The following is a 27682-nucleotide window of genomic DNA, read 5'->3' as shown; positions in this document are numbered from 1 at the left end:
AGCATAGTCAGTAGACTTTATCTCTGAGTTTCCGGACATTAACCAGCCACGGTTGCAGATGTTTTCTTATGGGCCTCTCACAGAGCTGAGTTAGAACTGAGTCAACCGGGTCATGGGACTCAGTTCTGTTCTTAGCTGGGGGTGGGTAGCTGTTCCTAATATCTCCTGAATAGAAAAGTCTAACAGCAATTAACAACCTTAACTACCTTACTTTAGCAACACAACTATTCTATTTGTAGAGGGCAACAATGGTTAGCATATCAATTGGGTAAGATTTTACAATTCTTTACAGAAGAGAGCATTGATTAACATATCAATCTTTTACCCAGAGAAAAAGGAAGACACACATTTACAGTTACAGGTATTACTGTGATATAATACCAAGTTGCAGGTATTACTATGATATAAATGAAGCTATTTTTGTGAAGAATGTACAATCTAATACAATCTGATGCAATTAACACAATTTGTGATGGGGCTACCAGATAGGGAAGACTCAGGATGTCAGGAGCTATTACCTCAGGCCTTTGTTTTATGGCCTTTAGGAAGTTAAAACTTAACCTAGTTGGATTTGAAGGGAGAAGGGCAGGGGAAGCAGCAGATGGAACGAGCTTTCTTGGTCTCTTCAGACTTAAAAGAGTATCTTTTATATGGTCCTTATTATTATTTCAAAAAAATAGTAATCCCTTGATCAACTTCTGATTCTAAATATAAATTTAGGAGAGGAAAAAAAGCAATGATCACATTCTCTTCACACAGAGCTACACAAATCCTAAGAAAGTATATTCAGTAGCATACCTGCAGTCATCTCTGTAAAATATTCAAAAAATTGAAACAATGCAATCCTGGCAGCACATCAATGTCTACATGATGGTAAACCTTAGGCTAGGTGTGCTGAGTAAAGTACATTTGCAAGAAAAACTCACATATGTTTTTATTCTGAATTCACAGGTGATATTTGACTTTGTATTTTTAAACTTTTTAATTTTTTTCTTCTTTTCTTTCTTTATTTTACTCTTTAATTCTTTTTTTGAGATTGGGTTCTGCTATACAGTTGAAGCTGGCCTTGATCTTCCCTTTTAGCCCCAGACGACCTCAAAATTACAACAACCCCCTGCCTCAACCTCTGAAAACTGAAATGACAGGTGTGTACCAACATCACAGACTGTGTTTTCCTTTTTAAATTTTCTCCAAAAAACTTACTCAGAGTTATGTGATATTCTTATATTTTCTCAGATTGAATATACAAAATCAAATCAGAAACCACAGAAAATACAGTTTCAAAATCCTCAGCAACATATAACATAATGTAACACAATATAGCATAGCACAGTATACCATAATAAAACAAAACGAAAAGGAACCACCTAACTCTGCTTTAAACAACTGCTTCCAAAGATACTTTAAGAATTTCTAGTTAGCCATAAACTAGTAATATAATCCATTAATTTCTAGTTAGCCATAAACTAGTAATATAATCCATTAATTTCACATTTAAGTTGTTTTTCTTTAAAATGAAAGACTGCATCCACTCAAGCACATGTATAAGATTGGCTGTGGCAGCTTGCCTTCAAGGGTTGAGCCAGAAACAGAAGAAATGGACATCGGCAGATAGGTGAGGGGTGCATGAACACATGACAGCTGGTTTTGTTCAGCCCCCCAATGGAATGTGGTGGCAGCACACTGGGAGCCCAGGATGGAGACACTGCTTGAAGGAGATCAACTGGAGGGCATTTTGCATGATCAGCCTCAGGGCCATCACCTCTAGGAAAGGCAAACTACCCAGGAGGGACACAAAGCCCATGGTCTGTTTGGGAATGGAGGACTGGAAGTGATATCAGTGGCTATGAGACACGTTCCCCAGGAGTGATGTGCATGTGTCTTTCCTCAGCAGGGGGTGATGATGTCCAGGGCCTTGGAAAGCCTCCCCTTGCAATCTCCATCTGCTCTACCCTCCAGAGGGTGTCAGAGTATGGAGCTACAGTGTGTGGCTGAGTTAAATATCTAAGGATGAATAAGTAATCACTCATAGGCCCATGAGAGTAAAACTTCTTAGGAATCCTCATCCCCTGGAAGGAGGAGGTTATAACATGAAACATTCACATACTTCAAAGAAAATTATTATGGGACCATCTCCATAATCCCTAATGGATTTGAAATGAAACTAACATAAGCCAAGGAAAGAAACTCATCCTAAAATTTGACAGATCTCTAAGTGAAGCCTAATTCTCAATGAAAAAAACTTTTTGGATGGAAATGTGCACTTAGTTCCCAGCCTGCCACTTCTGAAGCATCCACGTGTTTGTTGTATGAAATATTTCAAAGTGAAGAAAAGTATAAAACCACATTCTGTTTTCTAGTTTTTCACTTGCAATTTCTAAGGAACACAAATTTGTTCCACAGTAAAAAGAAAGGAGGCATCAGAGGGGGCAGCCCAGCTATGGACCCCAGCACATGACACAACTTCCTTGGCAACAGGTCTAAACAGAATTTTGAAGGTTCTTGTCACCAGGCAACTTTGTCTGGTGGCAGTTGACCTTCACCAGCACTTGGCTCATGAGAGTAACCAGTGAATATGCTGTGCTGCTTTCTGAGGCTTTGAAGCCCCAGCCTCTTGACCCTGCATGGGAAAACCACATGCAAATGAGTGAAAGAATGGTTCACTGGGCCAAGATGTTTCAGGAAGCTCACAAGGAGCTGCCTAAAATCAAGGGCAGCACAGGGCAGGGCCCAAGAGCCCCAACTCCCAAGACACCAGAAACAAGAGGGAGCCCAGTACAGGTATCCCTAGGCTCAGCCACCAGCCACTCAGAGACACCAACTAGAGGACAGCACATTAAGGGCTGGCCACCTCTGTGAGTTCTCCTAAACAATTCACATCCTAAATCATCAGTGTAAGTGCTCTGAGGACAGGCAGTGAGGGCAGATGCTCTGGGGCAGGGGCAGGTGTTGGGAAGTGTGAGTCTGTGCTCCTGTCATGTTCCTACCCAGAACAGGGCTGGCAGGAGGAGAAGGGCAGCATCATGCTTATCCAGAGCCTCCAGAGTCATCTCCTGTCCCCCTGGGTAGAAGTCTTGGAAAGAGCTGTTAGTCTTTGCGGAACATAAGGTTATCTGGGTTCACAAAGTGAAACCTGTGATGCCTCAGAGTCTCAGGCTTCCTGTTGGCTGCTGGGCACTGCCCCAACCATGCTGCACACAGGACATTGGCATGGAGGTGGACCCTGGGCCCTGTGTGCCACATCCCTGCTCCAGAGATGGAACCCACAATAACAGGAGGTATTGGCTCCAGTGCAGAGTATGTGAGCAGAAGGGAATGTATGGAGGCCCACTCACGACTAAGAGGAACTTTGGGTCTGATTAACCCTTCCAACACCTCTATCCAGGGCTTGTCAAACACTGGGCCCATGGTCTTGCTCCAAAGGAATCTGGACTGCAAGTTCTCAACTACCATATCCTCTCTACTAAGCCTCTACCTTGTCACAGGCAAGGTCACTGTACGCATATTGATGGAAGAGGAGAAAGGGAACAGACACAAAATCCTTTCATTTCTTGTCATGAATGAATTCTGCCATTGTACCTCATTTTCTGTACTGGGCCTAGTGTCCAAGGACCATTAGCAAGGTGTCTTCCTCCACTGTCCCCAGCTCTTACACAGCATCACCTTACCAGATGTGTGCTCACCTCAAATGTCAGTCCTCTCTGTCCAATTCTCTGGCACTTGTCTCATGGGATTTTTTCATTCACTGCAGGTCCTTTTGCAGGAGCCTCTGGGCTAAATGAGCACAAGAGAACAGTGAGCACAGTGGCTCATCCTTCCATGGCTATAGAAGAGGAACTTAATTCCTTCCTGGGGAGTTTTCATCAGAATCTTGGGAACATTCTGAGGTGCCTCATTAATGCACCTGGAATCCAGAATGAGCCTCTTTTTCTCATCCCTAAAATGGGTGGGCTGTCTTATGACTCATAGGTTTTGTTCATACATAGACTTCTATTCAACCTCTCTATTGAGGTGATCTGAGCATGCTAGTATTTCTAAGTTTCCCTTGTTAAATGTAAGTTTTAATAAGAGAATCCCGTTTCTGCAGGGGCCCTCCTGTGAGCCCATTACCACTAGCCTCTGCGGACTAATTGGAGTGTGGGCTTTGCCTCAGCCCCAAAACCTCCCGAGAAGCCATGTGCAGGACACCAATTCCATGTCTACTCAGTCTCAGAAGTCAGGCAGCAGAGAGACTGGTAGAGGTCTGTACAAAAATCACAGTGCAGGCAGATGGGCCTCACAGCCTGAAGAAGCCTAAGGAGCTGGCCTTCTGGATAGATACCCCAGGCACAGCATCTCCTCCTTGGATTTCTCCAGGGCTAAACTCTCTACCCTATAGGCACCAAAGCTAAGCAGGGGAGTTCTTACCTAAGCAGCCCAGTGGGAATTTGTCACCTGTGGATTCAGGTCCTGGCCCCATACAAGGGACTTACTCAACCCTAGTTTACAGTACCAAAAAGGTCGGGAATCAGTGGATTGAGAGCTTAGGGTCACTGAGGATGAAATGGGGCCTCCAGGCCAAGCAAGTTACCTGTGGCCTTGGCCCCATGAAGACCTGCTGTAGAGGTTGTGATTTCTGATGGATGATCTTTCATCCCACCCAGTGACCAACACTTGGTGAATGCAGTTCTGTTCATCAGAAAGGAGATAAGAGAGTCACTCTGTGATAGGAAATCTTGAGAATAGCAAATTGTCCATGGCTCTCAGACAGATAGGAAGAGCAGATAGGTGTTACCAACCTGTCAGACAGATAGGAAGAGCAGATAGGTGTAACCAACCCACAATCGTATATGAAGACACACTGTGTGCAAACACTTTTCTGGGTATTAACCATGATTCTGTAAGCAGAGCCAGTGTAAGCACTGCCCTTTTGAGTTTTGATGTTTGTGGGAGGCCACAGAGTAACCCTTAGCAGCAGAACAGATATTGTTCACCTCAAAGCCATTGTTCCTGTCTCCAGGCCTCCCTAGTTGTGGGTACAGACCATGCACAAGAAGTGATACAGAGGCAAAGAGAACTGGGCAATGCATCACTGCCTGAGCTAGAGACTGCAGAGACGCAGGACAGACACTGATTGATCCCTCACTTCTCAGATATTCATGGCATGGCAGCCCTGAGCCTTTGAGTGCAAAGACAGGGCAGATTCCAGTCTCTACCTTCTCCAAGCTGACTTTCACTGGGGAGGGGCAGGGAGATACTGTGTCAGGATTCCCTGAAGAATGTAGATGCATGATAAAACTAAGCAAGGTCTCCTTCCCACTGAGACTTCTTTCAGCCACTAAGGCCTCCTTGGGCCCTCACTGCCCAATTGTGGGTGGGTGAGGATGGGGCTGGACATTGTATCAACTGGGCAGGAGGTCCATGAACTCCTCTCTACAAGTGAGTTGTGCTGGCATTCTGGGAGGAAAGCCCAGGTCTCTCACTCTGCTGGTTCCCTGTCTGCCCCAGCTCTTCTGTGCTTGAGGCCACATTGGAAGTATATGCCCATGTGGATCCCCAGGCTGAGCTTCTCCTGGACCAGCTGGAGCCCCAGACACTGAGCAACAGGGTAACTATCTCTGGAGTGTAGGATGTAGGGTTGTGGGGAGGTGATGGCCTTGGAACTCAGCAAAGTGCCCAGATGCTGGGTGACCCAGGAGTATAACACACTCAGCAGTCGGTGTGGGCATGAGTCAGGAGGCTTTCCTGGGGCTGTGTTGGTGCACATGGCTGCCTGACGGGCAGTGGGAAGGTTTTGCCCACGAAGTCCATGGAAAGTTGGAAATTTTTTCATTTCCTGCAACTACAGGGCCAGGCTCAGCCCATGCAGAAGTTGCACCTGCAGACCTTGTGCCAGCTCTACCTGCAGCTCCCTAACCAGCTGTGATCCCAGAGCAAGAGCCAGTACCTGGATTCCTTTGTCCAGCAGCTGAAGTTCTGAGCCTCCTGGTGGCTCCCCTCAGGAGTCATATCTCGAGCTCTAACTGTGGAAAGCTCTTGACCCACACCTGCCATTCCCCTCTCTTCCAGATTTACTTACTATTGTTTTCACAGCTAAACTTATTTACCAGAGATATGTTAGTGATAGAACAAATATAGGTAAAATTTAAGATTTTAGGGTTGTTTAAAATAATCAGCTTGCTGGCATTCAGTGCATTCTCAATGTTGAGCAAATTTCCCCAAGTCCACTTCCAGAATATATTCTTCCAATTTTTACACAATGGTGTTTTGTTTTCTTTCCCTTCTTGCCCCATCCCAGCCACCACTGATTGTATGTCCTCATACTTAAACTATATTACATTTCCCACATCAATGCCATAATTTTTTCTTTGGCCAGGGATGTTGGTAGTGACTATCTTTGGTTAGAGTTATGTTTAGGGGTAGGTTAGACTTAGGGTTAGGGTTGTACTAAGCTCCCAATTATTGCATCATTACCTACTGTCATAAAGAAAGGACAATCAAGACAAAGCAGATCCTTATGCTGGCAATGTCTTGGCCCTGAACTGTATGCTCAATGCACAAAACTTCAAGAGCAATCACTGGTGATTGGATTGTACCACTGTGCAAAAGATAGGGCCTCATATTCATTCTATACATCCCATGTGCCCTGGTCCTAACACCAACATAATCAGTATACACTGTAAATAGGTAGTAAGAAAAAATGTACAGTAATCTGTAAACAAAACACAAAGCAAGAAAATCCACTTCTGACATGTGGGGAAAAAAAGAGCTATTGATGAAAAATCTCACACAGGAAACATAAGCTCTCCTTGGCCAGCAATGGTTCCTTTGTGCAAAAGCAAATCTGTAGAGCAAAGCATCAGTTGTCCTCAATCTATGTCCTTCCTAATGGAATTTCTGGGGCTCATCTTCCTATCATAGGAACATGCACATTTATACTTTTCTCTATGCACAACCTAACAGAGACACATAAAGGACTCACTGTGTGCTGGGTACCAGAACTCCTCAGATGCAGATCACACTTGGGGAGACAATGAAACTCACACTGCCAATAGCTGGTGATGACTGAGTCATGGACAGAAGGTGAAAACCAAACACAGGCAGATCTCCTGCAGGAACACTCAGTCTGGCTCCCAAGTCCTGTATTTGTAACTCTGCTTAGCCCCTGATTTCTATCAAAGTGATCAAAACTGCTGTCTCCTCTCTGGCCTCAGCATACAGGCTCAGAAGTGGGTGTAACAGTGACATCTGGAGGTGCCCTGGCCCCTCTGTAACCGCTGCTTGGAGAAAGACTCTTGTCTTCCTCCACCTTCCTCCCCTGCTCTCTCACTACATTTCAAAGGCTGAGCTGCTGCCCAGAAGTCTGGGTGGAGATGCTCAGCAGGACCTTCAACATAGTTTTATATGTGACATACTGTGTCACATACACACAGATTTCCAGTAAATGGTCTTGAAATAGAAAGATGTAGTAAAAAGTGACAGCTAACTGGAATGAACCCTGCTTTATACACAAAGGCCCCACATCAATGTGGTGGGGGAGGAAATATATTAGGTTCTTGCCCCACTCTGTGGCCACTCAAAACTCAGCTACCCCATTGCTGATTACACAGAATCCTGCCCCACCCCACCACACTAGGCTAAAGCCTCACCAACACCAGGACCAGAAACCTAGGTGTTTGCCTCTGGAGCCAATAGGCAGGAAAGTGAGGACACAGTAGTGCCTGGCAACTAGCTGACCAGACAAAAAAGAGATGACAGTGGCCATGACCATCTTACCTGAGGGTCAGTCACAGATACAGAGGCATATTATGCACAGGTGAGCCTTGAGCCAACTCCTTTCCAAGTACTCTCCACTCTTGAAGGACCCAGAGACATACAAATAACAGGGTGATGAAGCTGCCAGGATTTATAACACAGTCATTTGGTTTGGGACAGAACATAGATGGATGATAACAGAGATGGATGAGTTGGGAAGAATTAACCATCAGACACAGTTGGGCTGGGGCATCCTTATTTCCATTCCTTCCAATGTGTGGTCCAGATCTCAGGGCACTGCTTCAATGTGTGGTGCACATAGCGTTTGTTCCCTAGGAAGATCCAATTCTGCCCATTCCACAGGAGCCATTTCAGAGTTACTGTTTCTGCTTGGAATGTGCCAGACAGAATCATCTGCATTTGTCTCCCCACATATCCAGATATTCATGAATCACATGGTAACCCACAGATTAAGCCAGCTCCTTAGATGATCTACAGATAGGGATTTCCAGACTGACCTTGAGACCTCAATTCTGAGCACCATGTTCTAAGGAGAACTTCTAGAGCTGGGAGCTAAAATTAGGGGCTCTTCAGTCCTAAGCCCTGGACCAAGTGCAACACAGGTTGGACCCAGCTTGTCCTAGGTGATAACCAATCAGCCATACTTGTGGGAACAGGGTTCTCAAACAGAATGGGATGGCACAAAGCAGCCCCTAGGCCAGCCAGGGATAGCACAGGCCCAGCTTTGTACTCTTATGAGGAGAATGGAATATAGCAAGGAGGAGGGAGGGGTACCTGCGGAATGCGGGAATGAAAGATGGAATAACAGTAGAAAAAGGCCCTGAGTTACTCATTGAGGGACACCTGATTTTGTTACCTACCATACCTTTTTTTTTTGTCTTTTCTTTTTCATTTGTTTATCGGTATGAGGTATTGAACTCACAACTGCACAGTTGCAAGGCAGGTGCTTATGCCACTGAGCTAAATCCCCAGCCTCCACCCACCATACATTTTGGGTGACAGCAGACAACAGTGACACTTGACTTTGGGCAGCTACACATACACTGCCTCCTCCTGTGATTCCATTCAAAGGTCCAGGAAAGATTGGAGTGGACAATGTGTGCCCTGTGTAGACAAAGGTTTGTAGGGGAATGAAAAAGACAGTGTGATAGGATGTCCTGGGCATGTGGTAGTGGTACACACTCTGTGTTGTTCAACGTGGCTACCTGACACAGCCAGTGTCCAAATGCCACCCTGACCCAACACCCCCAGGCATGGATCTCCATAGCTCATTCAAAAGGGCCATCCCAATATTTGAAAGACACTGGGGTCCACACACATCAGAGAAGGGCTGCCCAAATCTATGGGAACCATATCGCCTGCTCCTGCCCTTGTTGTGTGCTCTCCCTCATGGCACTCAGCTACAACATGATGCCACATGTTAAGAACAGATGGCTTGAAGAGTACTTGGCAGGAGTCACCTTCAGCAGGGTTTGTGCTGGGGAAGGGATCCCCCTGCCATGCATTAGTGCTGTGCCTGGTTTTAACACATCATGACACATAGGAAAAGTGAGTCCCCATGGGTTCAGGAATCAAGGGAGGCTAAGATATGCTGGTAAGTAGCTCCACTGTGTGAGAGTGGGGCCAACAGACACTATTGTCCTCAGCCTCCAGCTTGGGACTGACTCACTTCAGACCATGATCCGGGCAGTCTCTTCAAGAACTACATGTCTGCTGCTTGGGGAGCTGCATTCCAGGTCCAGGTCAGAACATTTGAGACCTTTCATGCCCTGTGGGGTACAGAAGAGGAATGGAAGTGGGGGAAAGGTCCATCACAGAGCTTAGGAAGTGGTCACCATGGTACAGGTATATAACTTGTTGTCCTTTCTAAAACTGTACCCCAACAGAGATTTTGGCTTTAGGATATGATGCATGGCTTGGAACAAGGCACAGATACTTTAGTTTTGTGGGGCATTAAAATGCCCTGTGTCTACAGCACGAAATTTTCTCAGAGTTAGGGAAGGTGATTTGGTATTTTAGTGGGTAAGATCCCCAGAGAGAAGAAACCACATGGAGCCAACATTAGCAACAGCAGTACGCAAGCATCTTTATTATCCAGCCTGTATATATCAGTCATCATCAAGCATTACATTCTTGCATAGTGTCAAAAGCCTGAGCACATCCATGGCAGTCTATGTTAACTGATGCTTACATAACTATACTTATATAACTCATGCTTATATAACTATGTCCATGCTAATTGGTTGGGACAGATCCCATAGGTCCTCATACCTTTTGGTGTTGAAGCAGTGTGCAGTGGTTTCCCACATTCCACCACCTCAAAGGTCAGGGAAAGTGTGATTATTGTAAGTGACCTATAGGGTGGATTCATGCACACAAAGACCATGACAACAATAAATGTAAAGAATAATACCACAAGTCATGCCACAATGCAGCTTATGGCCACCCAGAGCCAGGTGGACCCCAAGTATTCCCACCACTGCATGAGCAGGTCTTGATGCAAAGCATTAAGGACACAAAACTCCACATCCATTTCATTTTGTTTTATCTTTTAAAAATTTTTAATTTAAAGATACAAAATAAAATTAAAAGAAAACAAAATACAAAAAAGCAAAAAAGTGTAAAATATAGAATTCAAAAAACTTAACTCCTAAAATTACTAGTTGATACATTACATATTGTCATCTTAAAAACAGTTGTTAAAGTTACAAATCAAAGCATAAAAAGTAGCTAAATACTGAATCGTTGATGTGCAAACCCTTCTGTTCAGTGATCTAACAGAAATTTAGCAATATGGTCATCTATTTTACACACTATTCGTATGATTATATCATTTAGAGCATGTTTCTTTGCTTTCACTTTTACAATATATACTATAATTTTTTGGATCCCAATTCTTTGTCAGTTTTATTATTTTTTACACTAGAGAGTCAATGAGAGAGGATATTCTCAAGTTAGTTTCATTTACTTATAAAGGCCTCAATCTTTTCTATAGCTGAGTGGTATTCCACTGTGAAAAAATACAATTTTTTCATCGACTTGTTGTTGATGGCATTTTGGTTGTTTCCAAGATTTAGCTATCACAACTGTGTTGCACATTATCACTGTGAAATAATTTTTTTCAAATTTTCTGGGAAAATACCCAGAAGGGCAATAGCTGGATTGAATGGAACATCCAATCTTAGATTTTGAGGAATTTCCACACTAATTTGCACAGTGCTTTTATCAGTCTACATTCCCACCAACAGTGGACAAGTGTTCCTTTTTCCCTTCATGCTGCCAAAATTTGTTTCAGTTGATTTCTTGATGTCAGTCATTCTTTCCCAAGTAAGATGAAATCTCAGTGCTGTCTTCATTTGCATTTATCAAATGACCAATGATGGTGAACATTTCTTCATGCATTTATTTGCCACTTGTATATCTTCATCTGAGAACTGTCTACTTACCTCTGATGCCCATTTTTGGAAAGGGTCTTTGAATTTGTGGGCTTGATATTTTTCAATTCTTTATATGTTCTGCATACAATTCCTTTGTCATCTATCCAGATTCTTTCTGACTCTGTGGGGTTTTTTCACTTTATTTGATTTCTATTTAAGACTAAAAACTTTTCAGTAATATGAGATCCCAGTTGTTGATTCTTTGAAGTATTTTCTTTGTGATTGTGTTTTATTAATGAATTCTCTGCCTACTCCTATGTCTCCAAGATTTCTATCTACCATGTCCTCCAGTAGATTTTTGTTTCTTTTTTAGTATTAAGATCCTTGAAACACTTTGACTTTAGTTTAGTGTATGGTGATAGGTATGGGTCTAGTTTCAGTCTTTAGCATGTAATGTCAATTTTTCTAACACCATTTATTAAAGAGGTTTTTCCAGTGAACATATTTAGCCCCTTTGACAAACTTAAGGTGGCCCTGTGTCTTTGTAGTAGTGTTTGCATCTTCTAATCTGTTCCATTGATCCTCAGGTCTATTTCTTTGCCAGTACCATGCTGATTCTGTTATTCTGGCTTTGTAGTATAGTTTCAAGTCAAGAATTGAGATAAGTCTTGTCTCTCTGTTGTTTCCCAGAAATGCTTTTGTTATTCCAGATTTCTTTGGTTACCAGATGAATTTCAGAATTACTTTCTCTAGATATGAAGGTGTGTTAATGATATTTTGATTGGGATTGCATTGAATCTGTATAACAGTTTTGGAAGTATGGCCATTTTCACAATATTGGCTCTTCCTAACCAAGAGCAAGAAATATCCTTCCATTTTCCAATATCCTCTTGAATCTCCATTTTCAGAGTAGTATAATTTTCAGCATACAGGTGCTTTACATTTTTAGTTAGGTTGATTCCTAGGTATTTCATTTTTTAGAAGCTATTGTGAAAGCTGATATTTTCATAACTTTTCTCTCATGGAGTTTTTTTTTTGTGTGTGTGTGTGTGTGTGTGTGTGTACAGGGATGTTATTAATTTGTGAGTGTTGACTTTCTATCCAGCTATGCTGCTGAATTTGTTTGTTTCCTCTAGTAGTGTTTCAATTGAGATTTTGGGGTCTTCTATGTAGCGTATCATGTTGTTAGCAAATAATGATAATTTAACTTCTTTCCCTATTTTTATTCCTTTTATTTCTCCCTCCTGTCTGACTTCTCTGGCTAATATTTCCAGAACTATATTGACTAGAAGAGGTGACAGTGGACATCAGTGTCTTGTTCCTGATTTTAGTGTGAAGGCTTTCAGTTTTTGTCTATTTAGAATACCATTGTCTGTAGGTTTGCAATAAATGGTCTTTAGACTTTGAGGTACATAGTGTATATTCTGAGTTACTGTAGGGTTTTTATCGTGAACAGATGTTGTATGTTATCAAAAGCTTTTTATGCCTGCATTGCAATGATCAGGCTATTTTTATTTTTGGCTCTGATGATGTGGTGTATCACATTCATTGATTTGTGCATGTTGAACCATCCCTGCATTCCTGGAATAAATCCTACTTGATTATGTTGTATAACCTTCTTGATGATTTGTTGCATTCTATTTGCCTATATTGTATCGAGAATCTTTGCATCATTGTTCATTAGTGAGATTAGTCTATAGTTCTGCTATTTAGTTTGATCTCTCTCTGGCTTTGGAATGAGAATGACACTGGCTTCTAAGAATGAGTTAGGGAGGATTTGTTGTCTTTCAATTTCATTGAAGAATTTAAGGAGTGTTACAGTCAGATCTCTGAATTTCTTAGGGAATTCAGCCCTGAATCCAGAGGGATATGGGCTTTTATTGTTGGTAAGTTTTATCACATTTTTGATTAATGTAGCCGATATTTGGTTACTCAAAATTGTTATATCTTTTTGATTGATCATTGATAGTTCATATTTCTACAAATCTATTTCCTCTATTTTGCACCCTATGTGAGTAGAGATTTTCAAGGTAGGTGTTCATGATGTTTTGAATTTCCGTGGGATCTACAGTAATTTCTCTCTTTTCAGTCCATATTGTGTGGATTTTTTTTCTTGATAAGCTTGGCTAGAGGTTTATCAATTTTATTTTCTAAAAAAAACAGCTCTTTGATTCATTAATTCTTTGTAATTTTTTGGTTTCAATTTCATTAATTTCTGATCTAATCTTTATAATTTTCACTATTCTATGAATTTTGGGTTTGACTTGCTCTTCCTTTTCTAGAAGATTGAGATATAGCCTTAGGTTATTTATTTGTGTTCATTCCATTTTCTTGATGTGACTACTTATTACTATATATTTCCCACTTAGGACTGCTTTCATTGTGTCCCATAGGTTATGGTATGTTGTTTCTCCATTTTCATTGTATTATAGACATTGTTTTATTTCTTGTTTAATTTCATCTGTAACCCACTGGTTGTTCAGGATTGTTATTTAATTTCCATATATTTGTGCAGGTTTTTCAGGGATTTTTGCCATTGATTTCCAATTTTAGTGCCCTATGGTCCCATAATATGCATGAGATAATTTTGCTCCATTTGCATTTACTTAAAAATGTTTTATAGGATAGTATATGGTGTATTTTGTAGAATGTCCCATGTGCAGCTGGGAAGAATATATGTTCAGATATGGTTGGGTGGAATACTATGTAAACATGCACTAAGTCTATTCGTGCACAGATATGATTCAGTTATGTTATTTCTTTGCTGACTTTTTGTCTAAGTTGATCTATCTCTTTGTGACAGTGGGGTGTTAAGGTCTCCTATTACAATTGTGCTCTTGTGTGTTAGCTTTTCATGTCCATTAGTATTTGTCTAACATAATTGGGTCCTCCTGTATTTGGTGCATATATATATATTTATAATTGTTAGTTCTTCTTCTTGTAGTTATCCATGTAAAAGTTTGTAGTGGCCTTCATTATCTCTTTTAATCATTATATGTTTGAACTTCACTTTGTCTGCAAACAGAATAGCTACCCCTGCTCTTTTCAGGGTTCCTGGTGCATGGAAACTCTATTCCATGCTTTGACTTTTAATCTCAGTTTCTTTTTGAATCAGATGTATTTCTTGTATACAACATACTCTGGGATCCTATTTCTTGATGTATTCTGTCAACCTGTTTCTTTTGATAGGTGAATTGAGCCCATTTACTTTTATGGGTATTACTAATATATACTGCTTTGACTTTGCTATATTGTGCTCCTGTTGTTGGTTTCCTGCTTTTTCTCCATTATTTAGTTTCTTATCCGGCCTGGTGGTTTTTTTCTGTTGTTCTGGGGATTGTGGTCATTTTTACCCATATCTTGCATGTCTTTCAGTATTCTTTCTAGGGTTGGTTTGATGAACATGAATTGATTCAGTTGTACTTTGTCTTGGAAGTGTCTTGTTTCTCCATTAAATCTGAATGAAATTTTTGCTGGATACATTAGTCTGTGCTGAAAGTTGTTTTCTTAAAGGGCTTAAAATGCTTCACTCCAAGCTCTTCTTAATGTGAAGGTATGTGCTGAAAATTCTGCTGTGATTCTAATAGGCTTTCCTTTATAGGTGAGTAGTATCTTTTCTCTAACAGCTTTCAGTATTTGGTTTTTATGCTGTATGTCTTGGATCTTAATTATTATATATCTGGGTGTAGATTTATGTTGGTTGTGACTGTTTGACATTTTCCGTGCCTCACTTATTTGTATATCTTTTCTTACATTTGGGAAATTTTCTGCTATTACTTTCTGTGAATAATTTAATTATGTCATTAGTATTATCTCCTGTGTCTTTACTGATGCTGGTTACTCTTACAATGTTACTCTTGGCATTGTCTTGAAGCTACTGAATTGTCACTTCATGTTCCTTTGTTGTTTTTAAAAGTTCAACCCTATCATGACTACTATGTTCAACTCTGTCCTCAATGTATCCTCCGCTTCATTCAAATGGTTTTGCCAGCTTTCAATAGTTTTTTGTCTTGGATATCTCTGCATTTGTTTCATGGATTCTGCTTGTTTTCTACATTATTCATGCAAAGTTTCAATTTCCCATGCTACTGTTTTTTTTAAAAAAAATATTTCTTCTTTAGCTGTGTTGAGCAACTAGTTTAATAAGTTGGTATTTCTGTGTCTACATGAGACAGTCTTTCTAATTTGATTTCTGCTATGAACTCATGGACTTGTTTCTTTACTTCAGTTGCTCTCTTTTGAGAGATTCTTGGTGTATAACTTTTAAGATCCTCTGTTTCAGTGTTGCCTGTTATTGCTCCTGATTGACTAATGTTTGGGAATGCACTTTGCCAATTTGCTTGTCATTTTCAAAATTGGGGTACATAGTTGGTCTTTAAATCCCAACATAGTTTGACCTTTAGGGTCCTACTGTGTGGGGGATGTTTGTGCAATTGCTGGGTATTAAAATGAAGAGGAGAGCCAATCGCCTGAATTCCTCCTGCAGAGCCTGTTTTTTGAGTCCTATATTCTTCCCAGGGTAACTAGCCTAGAAATATTGATGTAGGTCAACTCTTACTTCCTGCTATTGCTGTCTTCAGGTTGTTGCAGGTCACCAGATCTCCCTGTCTATAATGTTCATGTCAGCCTATGCTCTACTGTGTCACTGAGTTTCTTATAAGCTCTTTTAATTTGCTCCATTTGGGGGAGACCTTATTGGGGCACTCCTCAACCTGTCCAATATTCTCTGTGTGGAGAAGGTGATTCCTGACACTCTTGTCAGGTTCTCCAAGGGCTTATCGTTGGAGGGAGACTCATGTCTGCTCCTGTTTACCCACTGCAGACCTCTATTTTAGGGGTAAACTTACCACATTGACTAGAGCCTGATGATGGCTTCTGTTTGCATGAGGGGCTCCTGAGTCTCTCACTGAGCCAGCATGATAATCCACTATATTCCAAGGTTTTGGGAGAAAGGGTTAGAGTCAAAGTTCAGTGGCAATACTAGGTCCAGGAGGTGGGGCAGTTCCTTCATGGGGTGGGCCTGAGTGGTTGTCCAGTGGGTCCTATGTTGTTAGTCAGAGCGGTGGCCTGTGGTGGTAGTCCAGGTGTCTCTGGTGCACGTCCATTTCTTGCAAGGCTTCTTGTTCCTATCTCTGTTGGTAAGGGATATAAATGCCAGATTCTACATGCAAGACAGCACAAGTACCTGCTTGTGCTGTGGTTCACAAATCAAGGCTCATGGGGTTTTGCAAAACCAACTTTCACATTTGTGATGTTTCATCCATGAGCAACACCAAGCCTAGCAAGTGAGGTTCATGGATTGGGCCCTGCATTGACAAGGGTTTCAATCTGGATGGTGAGGTCCATGATTCCTGCCCTTGGTAGCAACACAGCTACCAGAGAAATCCACCAGGCCACCTGTACAATATGGTGGCACCTGTCGAGTATTGTGTCACTTATAGAACTGTTTCACAATATTGCAGCATGTCCAATATAATGTGTTTGATGGTGTCATGGATATACGGGAAAATCCAAGTAGTGTCACAGTCATTGGGTGGATAGTTATGGTCATCCCTAGCTCACACAGACCTAACAGGCCTCCACAGTAAGCCAATCAGTGGGCACCACCCTGATGAGCTTGATGCCACCCCAAATGTTTGTATCATTTTTTGGTGATACAGTTACACAGGTCAAGTCATATCCATTGCACAGTGGGGTGCCCCAATGCTGAATTTACCTGTTGTATAAAATATGGGGCTGCATCCAGTTATGCTCCTTAGTTCCCTGTTACCCAACCCCAGACATTGTACATAACAGGACCCAGTCCCTGTGGTGTAGTCATGTTCTACAAATCAGCACCTTGCTAGCCTGGCATCTCTGATCCCAGGCTGCTGCTATCAACAAGTTTATGAGAGTGTGCTTTTCTGCTCACAGGCTGTCATTTGCACATTCTGTAGAACTTGTCACATACAGGGAGTGCTGGCTGGAATAAATTTGGGACACATTCTGTGGGCTCAACTTTGTGTTATCAGCACCATTTTCCCATAGCTGTAAAACCCATGTTGGGACAATTTCACTCACATTTTGCTTCAACTGTTTCACCAAGTCTCATATTCCAGGGCATTATGGGTAGAGACGAGCATTCCCACAAGTCCCTCTTCTTAGGTTAAACGCTCTTCCACCTCCACCTTCTTTCAAGGAGCGGCCTATCATGAAATACTAGAGAACTCTCACAGGGACTATCCTGGTCATTAGGCCTTAACCTCAGAAGGAGACAGTGTTCCCTGGGTCATGCAGAGTGACTTATGCAGGAGCAAGCAGTGATTCCAAGGCCTCTGTTGGGTCCAAGTGTCTATCACTTCTGAAGGCCTTCAACGTTCCCTTGGGAGTCAGATGGACCATTCCCAGTATGTACATGTCTCTTATTATTATCAGTAATCAAGTAAGTGAATATTCATCACACAAGGAGAAACAATGCTCATGTTTTGAAGAGCAGACTTTGTCTTTTACATCAAAGTACACTGATATTGGTGGGGAAGTGGAGGAAGGAGACTCCTTCTGCCTGGCTAGTGGTACATTCACTTCAGAAATAATTTTGGTAGTTAATTTAAGAGTAACACATATGACTACCTTAACATTCTGTGCCTCCAATCTTCTTTATGTCATGAAGAGAATTTTACAAGATATTCACATCACCATTGTTTTCCTTAAACTGAAAACTACAATGTGATTATCCAGTAAAACCTGAATGAATAAACAAACCACAGAAAGCCATGCACTGAAAGTCTGCTAAAAACATAGCAATAACCTCAGAATGACTAATTGGTGAAAAAAGTTAGAGAGGTCGAATTTTGTCCAGTCGTTACACACATTTGCAAAATATGACAAGACACATGTGTGATAGAAGGCAGGTCAGTCTGTACCTATCTGATACAAGAGATAATATGCTGTTTTATCAAGAGTTGCTGTGTATGAATCCAGGAGACTTAGCTGGGGCTGCTACCCTAGTAGCTCGGTGCACAAAGCTACATACTCAGTGAACTCGCCAGTAGGGCAGAACTTGCTCTCGGGCTCTGTCCCTTGCATACAGGCAGGACTCAAAAGCCTGATGTCTCCTCTCTCTGTTTTCTCTTTGGTCATTCAAGATTCATCAGCCTGTCCTCAAAGAAGCTGCAGAGACAGGAGTGACTTATTTGGAGCCAGAGATCCCCCCCCCCCGAAAACTCCCACAATACTGGGGAGAACAAATGAAAAAATGAGAAGGTTGGTCACAGTTATTTTGTGTGAACCTTAGTAGTACCAACACACAACCTCTGCCATATCCAGTTATTTAAGACTGAGTCAGGAACTGAGGAGAGAGCTCAGGATACAACATGTGCTTAACATGCATGAGGCCCTGGGCTCAATTTCAGCACTGCTAATTAAATATAATAACACTAATAATAATAATAATAAGCCACAAAACTAGGCCCATAATATAGGGAACAGGCTACTCAGGATACAGCCATCACAAGATGAGGTTTCAGTGACTGAGCAGGAGCACAGGCAATAGGCCTGGTGGCTCACACAGGTGTGAATATAGGAGCTATGGACATAGATATGGGGATGTAGCTCCATCCATAATGCTTGCTTAGTCTGTGTGAGGACCTGATTTGAGGCTACAGCACCAATACATAGAAGAAATTGAGAGGCTTAGGGAAAATAAGGAAGGCTGAATCGACACACTTCCACCCCCTCCTGAAGCCACCAGGGAAACATGTCCAGGATTTAAGTCTCATTTCTACTGCCATACAGCAGGATCCAGCAATGTGTGCACTGTATTCCACCTCCATCTTAACCCTCCCTATGTTTCACTTCTAGTTCACTGCTCTATGTAAATTTGATACCAGCCCACAGATTTTACAAATGTTATCTCACACCACTGATGATGTTCCCAGGTAGTAGATGCCAGCATGACCTCCACAGAGCATAGGAACACATTGGGAAGGTCCTGAGAGGCATGGTGTCATGTCTAGGTTTACATAGGAAGTCAGGAGGACAAGTTCAATCCAAACCCCTGACTTTTGCCTCAGAGGTGAGACCCTGCCAGCACTGCTGTATTTCCTTAGCCTTGGAAAAGCGTAGCATCCTGCCAAGGATCCATCACTTGGTAGAAGTTGTTGTGAAGGTAAAGAAGTTGTTGTTTATTGTGAAGGACAATAGAGATTCATTCTGTGGGCTTCCATGTTATCCTGACCAGGAATCTCTGTGAGATATTATGGAATCAGGTCCACACAGAAATCATGGAGGGAGTGGGTGGGTACCTTTAATCATCAGTTTACTAGGCTCTGATAGATGTAATGATCAGATTCAACATAAACCCTGTTGTCTTGTGCTTTAATGTTGTGCAGGCCACACAGTCACTCTGCAGAGCAGATGAGGTACTACCCACATTACTGTGAATGCACATAACTTCCTGTGCTCTGTACATGTGAACACATAATAGGGTAAGGACAGTCCCACTAAGGTACATAGAATGGGGTGATGCATCATTATATACACTGAAGATGGAGGAAAGGCAGGCAGGACCCCTACTCTCTGTCCAAACACTTTGAAGATATTTATAATACAGCACCCCTCTACAGTGACTATGAGTAGATTAACATTGCAGAAACCACTCCTCCTCACAGAGACAACAGGCCACAAGGGTGGTAAAGTTAGGTGTATGTCAGGCTTCCCTGAAGAATGGAGGAAAGGTGGTCCTAGCACTATTAGGGACTTCTGTCAGCACATGAGAACAACCTGGCCCAACACTGTCGCATTCCAGGCAATGAAAAGCCTGGGGCTGGGATCTCTGCAACAGGCACAGGAGTTTGATGTCCCACTCTACAAGATGCCCAGTTGAGTTCAAACAACCTAAGCTCACTGAAAATGAGAACTGCAGTCAGGTGGGTTTGGCCTGGGTCTGTGGGCCTCTGGGATGTCCAAGGGACATTTTACACAGACAAAGACTCCAAGACTTGTGACCTCCAGCAACACTGAGGCAAGCAGAAGTGAGTGGGTCAAAGAATAGGAAGCTTTCCTGGAGTGGATTTGTGCACAGAACTGTCTGTGACAGACACTGGCAAGTTCTAGAGCCTGCAAGGAACAAGGACAGTTGGTGATTTTTCTCCTGCTAACACAGGGTAGTACCTAACTGAGCTCAAGTGTCACATGCAGAATTTATGGTAGATCCATATCCAGTGATCTCTCCAGCTTTGGTAGCAAAGTGAAAACTAAGGCTATGAACCCTGACTTGACGAATTCTAGAGCTGAGGCTTTTACTGGCTCCACAGCAAGCATCCTGAGCTCTACTCAGGGCCAATCCTGCAAAGCACCTGCCTTTCCCTTCCCCTCCCCTTGTAGCTCTTGTATTATTTTCAGTTTATATTTCTACTCCTAAGTCTGTAATTCCAAACATTAAATTCTAGTACAATTTAAATTAAAAATTAAGATACCATTAGTTTCATTATGTTAAATTCAGTAACATATAAGCACATTATCAATTTGTACAATTTCCACATTTGTTGAGTGCCAGATTTTTGCTAAGTTTTGGAGCCACCCAAACCCCTATCCTCCCCTGCTATAACCCACCCAAGTCTGACCTTTTTCTCACTGTGATTTAATACTCTGGGTCTTTAATAACCTTTTATCAGATTCTGTTCAAATTTTACTAGACAACAGTGGCTGCTATTGCCTCTGATAGAAGAGAAAACCCCAGATAGAGAATGAGTTCATTCTGTGAGAGATTAAAAATTTTGTAATTTAGAGCAGAAATCAATGCAATAGAGACTAAGAAAACAATCCAAAACAATCAACGAATCAGAGAGTTGGTTCTTTGAAAGAATAAATAAAATCGATAAGCCCCTAGACACTTTATTAAAAAAAGATAAGAAAAAGCTCATATTCATGAAATAAGGAATGAAAAAGGCAAAATCACTAGAGACCCAATAGAAATACAGAAGATCATCAACACCTGTTTCTAAAACCTCTACTCTAATTTTTTTTTGTCTTTTTTTTTTTTTTTCGGTACCAGGGATCGAACTCACAACTGCCTGCTTGCAAGGCAGGTGCTTATGCTGCCAAGCTAAATCCTAGCCCAAAAACCTCTACTCTCAAAGATTAATAAAACAGAAAACATAGATTCATAGAAGCATATGAAGTACAAAAGCTAGGTCAAGAGGAAGTAAAACTGCTGAATAACCCAAATTCTATTAATGAAATTGAAAATGTAATTAATCCTTACCCACAAAGAAGAGTCCAGGCCCAGATGCATTCACTGCAGAATTCTACACGAATTAAAAGAAGACCTAATGTTGATACTCCTCAAACTATTCAATGAAATTGAAAGAGAAGCAATCCTTCCCAAGTCATTCCTGGAATCAAATATTACTCTAGTACCAAAACCTTAGAAATACCCAACTGAAAAAGAGAACTACAGGCCAATCTCCCTAATGAACACAGAAGCAAAAATCCTCAATAAAATATTGACAAATAGGATGCAGCAAATCATCAAGAAGATCATACACCATGACCAAGTGGGATTCATCCCAGGCATGCAGGAATGGTTCAATATACGTAAATCAATAAATGTAATCTACCATATCAAGAGTCAAAAGTAAGAATCACATGATCATTTCTATATATGCAGAAAAACTTTTGATAAAGTCCAACATTAATTTATGATAAGAACCTTGCAGAAAATTGGAATAGATGGTCTTTACTGCAACATAATAAAGGCCATTTATGACAAACCAACAGCCAGTATCATATAAAATGGCCAAAAAGCCTTTGAAAGCCTTTACTTTAAAATCAGGCACAAGACAAGGATGTCTGTTTTCACCACTCCTATTTAATATAGTACTGGAAATACTAGCCAGAGCAATTAGACAAGAGAGAGAAATAAAAGGTGCAAAGATTGAAAAAGAAGAAGTTAATTTATCGTTATTTGCAGATGACATGATACTCTACATAGAAGACCCCCAAAACTCCATTGAAAGAATCCTAGATATTTCATATATATATATATATATATATATATATATATATATATATATAAATTCAACAATGTGGCTGGAGACAAAATCAATATTCAAAAACCAATAACATTCCTATACACAAACAACAAAGTCACAGAAAAAAAGAGAAGCCACACTCTTCACACTAGCAATCAAAAAATGAAATATTTAGGAATTACTCTCACAAAAGAATTGAAAGACTTATACAGGGAAAATTATACACTGAAAAATGAAATTGAAGATGATTTCAGAAAATGGAAAGACATCCCTTGCTCATGGATAGGAAAAATAAATATTATGAAAATGGCCATTCTCCCAAAACTGTTATACAGAGTTAATGCAAGCCCGATACATATACCATCAACATACCTCATAGATCTCAAGAAATCACTCCTAAAATTCATCTGGAGTGAGAAGAGACCTAGAATAGCAAGGACATTTCTAAGCAGCAAAGGCAAGGCAGGAGGCATCACAATCCCTGACTTGAAGTTATACTACAAAGGAACTGTAATAAAATCGACATGCTACTGGAATCAAAACAGAGCTGAAGGTAGATTTGAAGATAGAAACACAACTACAAACACACTCAACCACTTAGCTTTGATAAAGGGCCCAAACATGTTCACTGGAAGTATGGCAGTCTCTTTAATAAATGGTGGTGAAAAACTGGCTCTCCATATGCCGAAAACTAAAACTAGAGCCATGCCTATCACCATATACTAAAATAAAATCTGAAAGGATCAAAGATCTAAATATTAAAACATAAACACTAAATCTATTGGAAGACAAATTGGGTAAAAACTTTGAAGACATAAGAGTAGGTAGAGAATTCATAAACAAGATTCAAACCACATGGGAAATACTTCCCAGAGTCAATAAGTGGGATCACCTCTTATTAAAAAGTTTCTGCACGTAAAAAGAGATCTCTAACATAGTGAAAAGAAAACCTATGAACTGGTAAAAAATCTTAGTGAACTGTCCCTCAGACGAAGGACTTCTTTATAAAGCATATAATGAATTAAAAAAAAATCAGACCCCCAATATTCAAAGACTCAATCCAAAAATAGGCATCTGAAATGAATATACAGTTCTCAGATGAAGAAATACAAACAACAAATAAATATATTTAAAAATCTTCATCATCATTAGTCATTAGAGAAATGTAAATTAAAACCACACTGAGATTTCATCTCACTCCTGAAAGAATGGCCAAGATCAAGAAAACCACCAACAACAAATGTTGGAGAGGCTGTGGGGAAAAAGGAACTCTCCTGTACTGTTGGTAGGAGTGTAGACTTATGCAAACATTGTGGAGGTCAGTGGGAATGTTTCTCAGAAAGTTGGGATTGAAAGCCCCTTTTGACCCAGCTATGCCACTTCTAGGCATATTCCCAGAAGAACTGAAAGCATGATACCACAGTGACATATTTGCACCCATGTTTATTAGCAGCACAATTTGTAATAGCCAGATCTGGGAAACTACCTAAGTGTCCATCAACTGAGGAATGGATAAAATTTGTGGTATTTCTATACAATGAAGTACTACTCAGCTATAAAGGATGATCACATTGAGATATAAATAAATGGATGCAGCTTGAGAACATACTCATAATTGAAACAAATCACTCATATGTATAAATACCGAATAGTTTCCCTAGTGTAAGAAATGATAAGAATACATAAAAGTTCATGGTAATCATGATTCCCATCATATTGGTTTGAAGCCATATAATGTTTTCATTCATTAATTGGAATAATTTTAATCTAGGTTGTTTGATTTTATTGTCTGTGATAGTATGAATAGCTATTTTGAAGAAAATTAGGCAGCGTAATAGCTAGTGCTGATTTAATATCATCCTGTTTTGAAGTCATATCAAGTTGTTGTTCATCTGTTTCCATTGGTTTTAACATGTTGCATCACATTATATTTTAATATGTGCGATAGTATAAAGAAACATTTTTAAAGGCAAAGAGATAGTATAGAAACCATTGTTCGGTTTCTGTTAGCTGGTTCTAAATACCCTGCAATACTATCATTCTCTTGAATGATTTCACACTGCCTTGATAAGTTTGATGCTATAGTAAACAAAGTTATGCTCAAATATGTCAAGGAAAGAGACACTATGGTAACAACTATTATGTCAGGCTATCTGGTGGTGAAACACAATGATGCTTAAATTGTTCAGTTCTGACCTGTGTTGTTCTATTGATATGTCCTCTTTTATCTCAATCTCCCTTTTTAAAAAACAATTAATTTCTTATTATTTTTAAGGGAAAACTAAATTTAAAATAGCAGGATATATTACAGTAACTCTATTCTTATTAACTGATTTGAACCCCTGTATTGTTCTCCACATCTTGTCCTGACTGATTTTTCTACATTCTGTTTTGCTTAATAGCATCAAGTTTGAGGGTGGGCAACCACTTTGAAGGCCACAAGATATTCTATGATGCTCATTATGGTTTGACTATTATTTTCTTTGAAAGTCCTGTAAGGTCTCCAATGTGGGTCTTATTGGCCTTGTTATGTACAGTTTTGTTCAAATCTACTATAACAGATGATACAGGCAACTCTTTTTAAGATAGCAAGAGGCATAATGGTAACCAGTGTTGATCACCTGGTATTCTCTTTTGCATTATATACTATGTCCATCCTCCTCTTCTAACTGACTCTGTTTTGCTTTGTCACGTTGGGATTTTTTGTTTTGTTTTGTTTCATTTGTTATGTTTTTATTTTTATTTTTTCCTCTTCAAAGAAAAAGTTATAAGAACTTTGGAAATGATAAAACCCCAAATGTGTAATTGTTATCATAAAAAAAAGAGGAAAACAATGTGATCTAAAGGATATATCTGTATGTATATTTTAGTGTATAGAATAGAAAACCATATTACTGAGTTTTTGTTGGATCATTGAACAGAACTGTCTACAACTTCACTCTATTAATGTCCACTTTGTATGCTTTAATTTTGTAATCTGGACAACTGTTAATGAGATGACAATATGTAATCTATTAACTAGTGATTTCTTACTGTACTTTTCTTGAAATTCTGTATTACTTGTACTCTCTTACTGTTTTGTTTTGTTTTTCTCTTTAAATAAAAAAAAACAGAATCACCACATTTGGGCAACAAATGCAGAAACCACTGAGCCTTCAAAGCTGATTCATGCAGGCACACATCCCTTCGATGTGCTGAGTCTCCACATGATGGCAGGTTTTAAGGCAGGTGCTGAATAGCACTGGGGAGAATATGGGGGGGGGCAGAGCAGAGACCTGTCTGTCAACTCACATCAGAGTGCTACACACATTTGTCCCTGGACCTGGCAGGGTTAACAACAGACGTTTATCCCTTACAGAGAGCTGCACAACTTTGTATGATTTCCTTGAAAGAGTTTGATTCACAGCTATTTGAAGCAGAAAGGAACTGGGACCATCCCTCTCTTCCATGTAAAGGGTGTGTGGTACCAGTGTGGGTCACAGGAAACAGGGAAAGCTGCAGGGATGCTGAGATTGGTCTCCCTGGGTCCACAGGGAAAGAAGCCAAGGAATCTGATCATGAAATAATACATGGATGTGAGAACAAGTATCTCAGTTTTGAAAGGGAAATGTCTCTGACATCAATGTGCATCCACACATAGACCTGTAAGAATCTGTGTGTAAGAATGGTGTCTCAGCAGTGTAGTTACTTATGGTGACCCTGGCTAAAAATAAAAAAGAATTTTAAAAACAGAAGTTAGTGTAGTTAAGTGCAAGTCCCTTGTCATAGCTTATGTCTGTGGCCCCCAGGCATCATGTCTTTACATTATGCATTTGTGATTGGTTCATTGTTTAGGGCTTGCACTGGGGGTGTGAGTGCTACACTGGCCTAGGGGTAGAGCCAGGATGTGATGTAATGGAAGGAAGAAGTTGTGACTGGTGCTTTTGCCTGTTTCATCCTTGCTGTTTGCAGCTGCCATGAACTGCGGCCCTGCCATGCCACCCTACCTTGGAGCCAACTGAGTATGGACTGAAACCTCCACAAACTATAAGAAATAAACCTTTCCTTTCCCAAATCTTTGCATCAGGATTTTTGTCTCAGCAACCAGTAAAAATAACTAAGACAGCCCTGCATCTAATTCCTAGAATTCAGTTAAGGAAAAACAAACAAACAAACAAAAATTTGGAGCAAGGTGAAGGGCTACAGAGTACTCCTGCCTGGTCTTTCTGAAGAGCAGTGTGCCCCAAGTACCTTTAGCCTCCACACAATTCTTGAGCGCTCTTACTTTAAAAAATGATCATTTCCAAGAGGGATGGGGAAAGGAGGATGTTCACCCAAAAATACAACATCTCAGTCATGGTGGACAAGAAATTTTCAGTTCTCTACTAAACTGTATGGTGACTACAGTTAACTAAGAAGGATACATTTCAAAACTCCTAAACAATGGGATTTGCAGTCCCAGTCACTGTGAAAGAATTTGTAGGTTTCTAAGATGGTAGGTACATTAACTAGATTGATTCTTTCCACAAAGGAGCCATAGATCAAAAGCACATTTTATCCCATAAACATACATAATTATTGTGAATTTGTAAGTAAAGACAGCCTGTACCTGTACTCCCAGAACTCTGGGAGGTAAGGAAGAAGGAGCACCAGGTTAAACCAAACCTGGGGAATTGAGTAAATTATTTAGATATTGTCTCAAAAAACAAACAAATAAGAACAAATTTTAAAAGTGCAGGGACATATACCTCATGCAGAAATCCCTGGCATCCCTGAGCATAGTACATAAAATGCATAGTATGAAACCTTTCTCTCTTTCTTTCTTTCTTTCTTTCTTTTTTTTTTTTTTTTTGGTCTTTTTGAGATGTGGTCTTGCTATGCACTTTAGGCTGGCCTTGAGCTCACTTTTTAGCCCTGGCTGGTTTCAAATTTGCAAGGATTCTCCCACCTCAGCCTCCTGAGTGCTGGGATTACAGGTGTGAGCCACCACGCCCGGCTAAAAAATTTCATAGTTGCATACTACGCAGTTTGCAGTATATAAATTTATATAAAGTGTGCTATAATGTATAAAGCATACTATATAGTTTCATAGTATACAAACTGCATGAAAACTTTATTTATAAAAGTGTTTTCATATTTTCTTTATTAGTATCTACTTATGGTACATTAAAATAAGAAAAGAGGAAAAGGGGGTTGTTTATTTCATTCTGAGACAAGGTCCTGTTATGTACTGCAGCCTGATCTTGAACTCAGCAAGTATTTCAGGCTAGGCTGGCATTCACTGTGATCCTCCTGTCTAACCCTCCAGAGTGCTGGGATTACAAGCATGTACCACCATGCCAGCAATAAAATATTTTTTATTTCATTTTTATTTTATGAGAATAAAATGAAACAAAAAAAATAATGGAATGAATCAAAACAAAAAGATGAATATGGTACATGACTTAAAAACAAAGTCCAACAGTAGGTTTTTTGGCCTGTCTCTCAGCCTGCACAGAAAATGACTCAACCTCTTGCTGAACTCCAAATTTGCCAAGAAATTTGGGCAAATACCTAGAT

This window comes from Cavia porcellus, unplaced genomic scaffold (assembly GCF_034190915.1).
Source record: "Cavia porcellus strain 051 isolate PalLab524CR breed Dunkin Hartley unplaced genomic scaffold, mCavPor4.1 scaffold_53, whole genome shotgun sequence".
Taxonomy (NCBI): domain Eukaryota; kingdom Metazoa; phylum Chordata; class Mammalia; order Rodentia; family Caviidae; genus Cavia; species Cavia porcellus.
The sequence above is the reverse complement of the archived record's forward strand: the minus strand, read 5'-3'. Positions refer to the sequence as shown.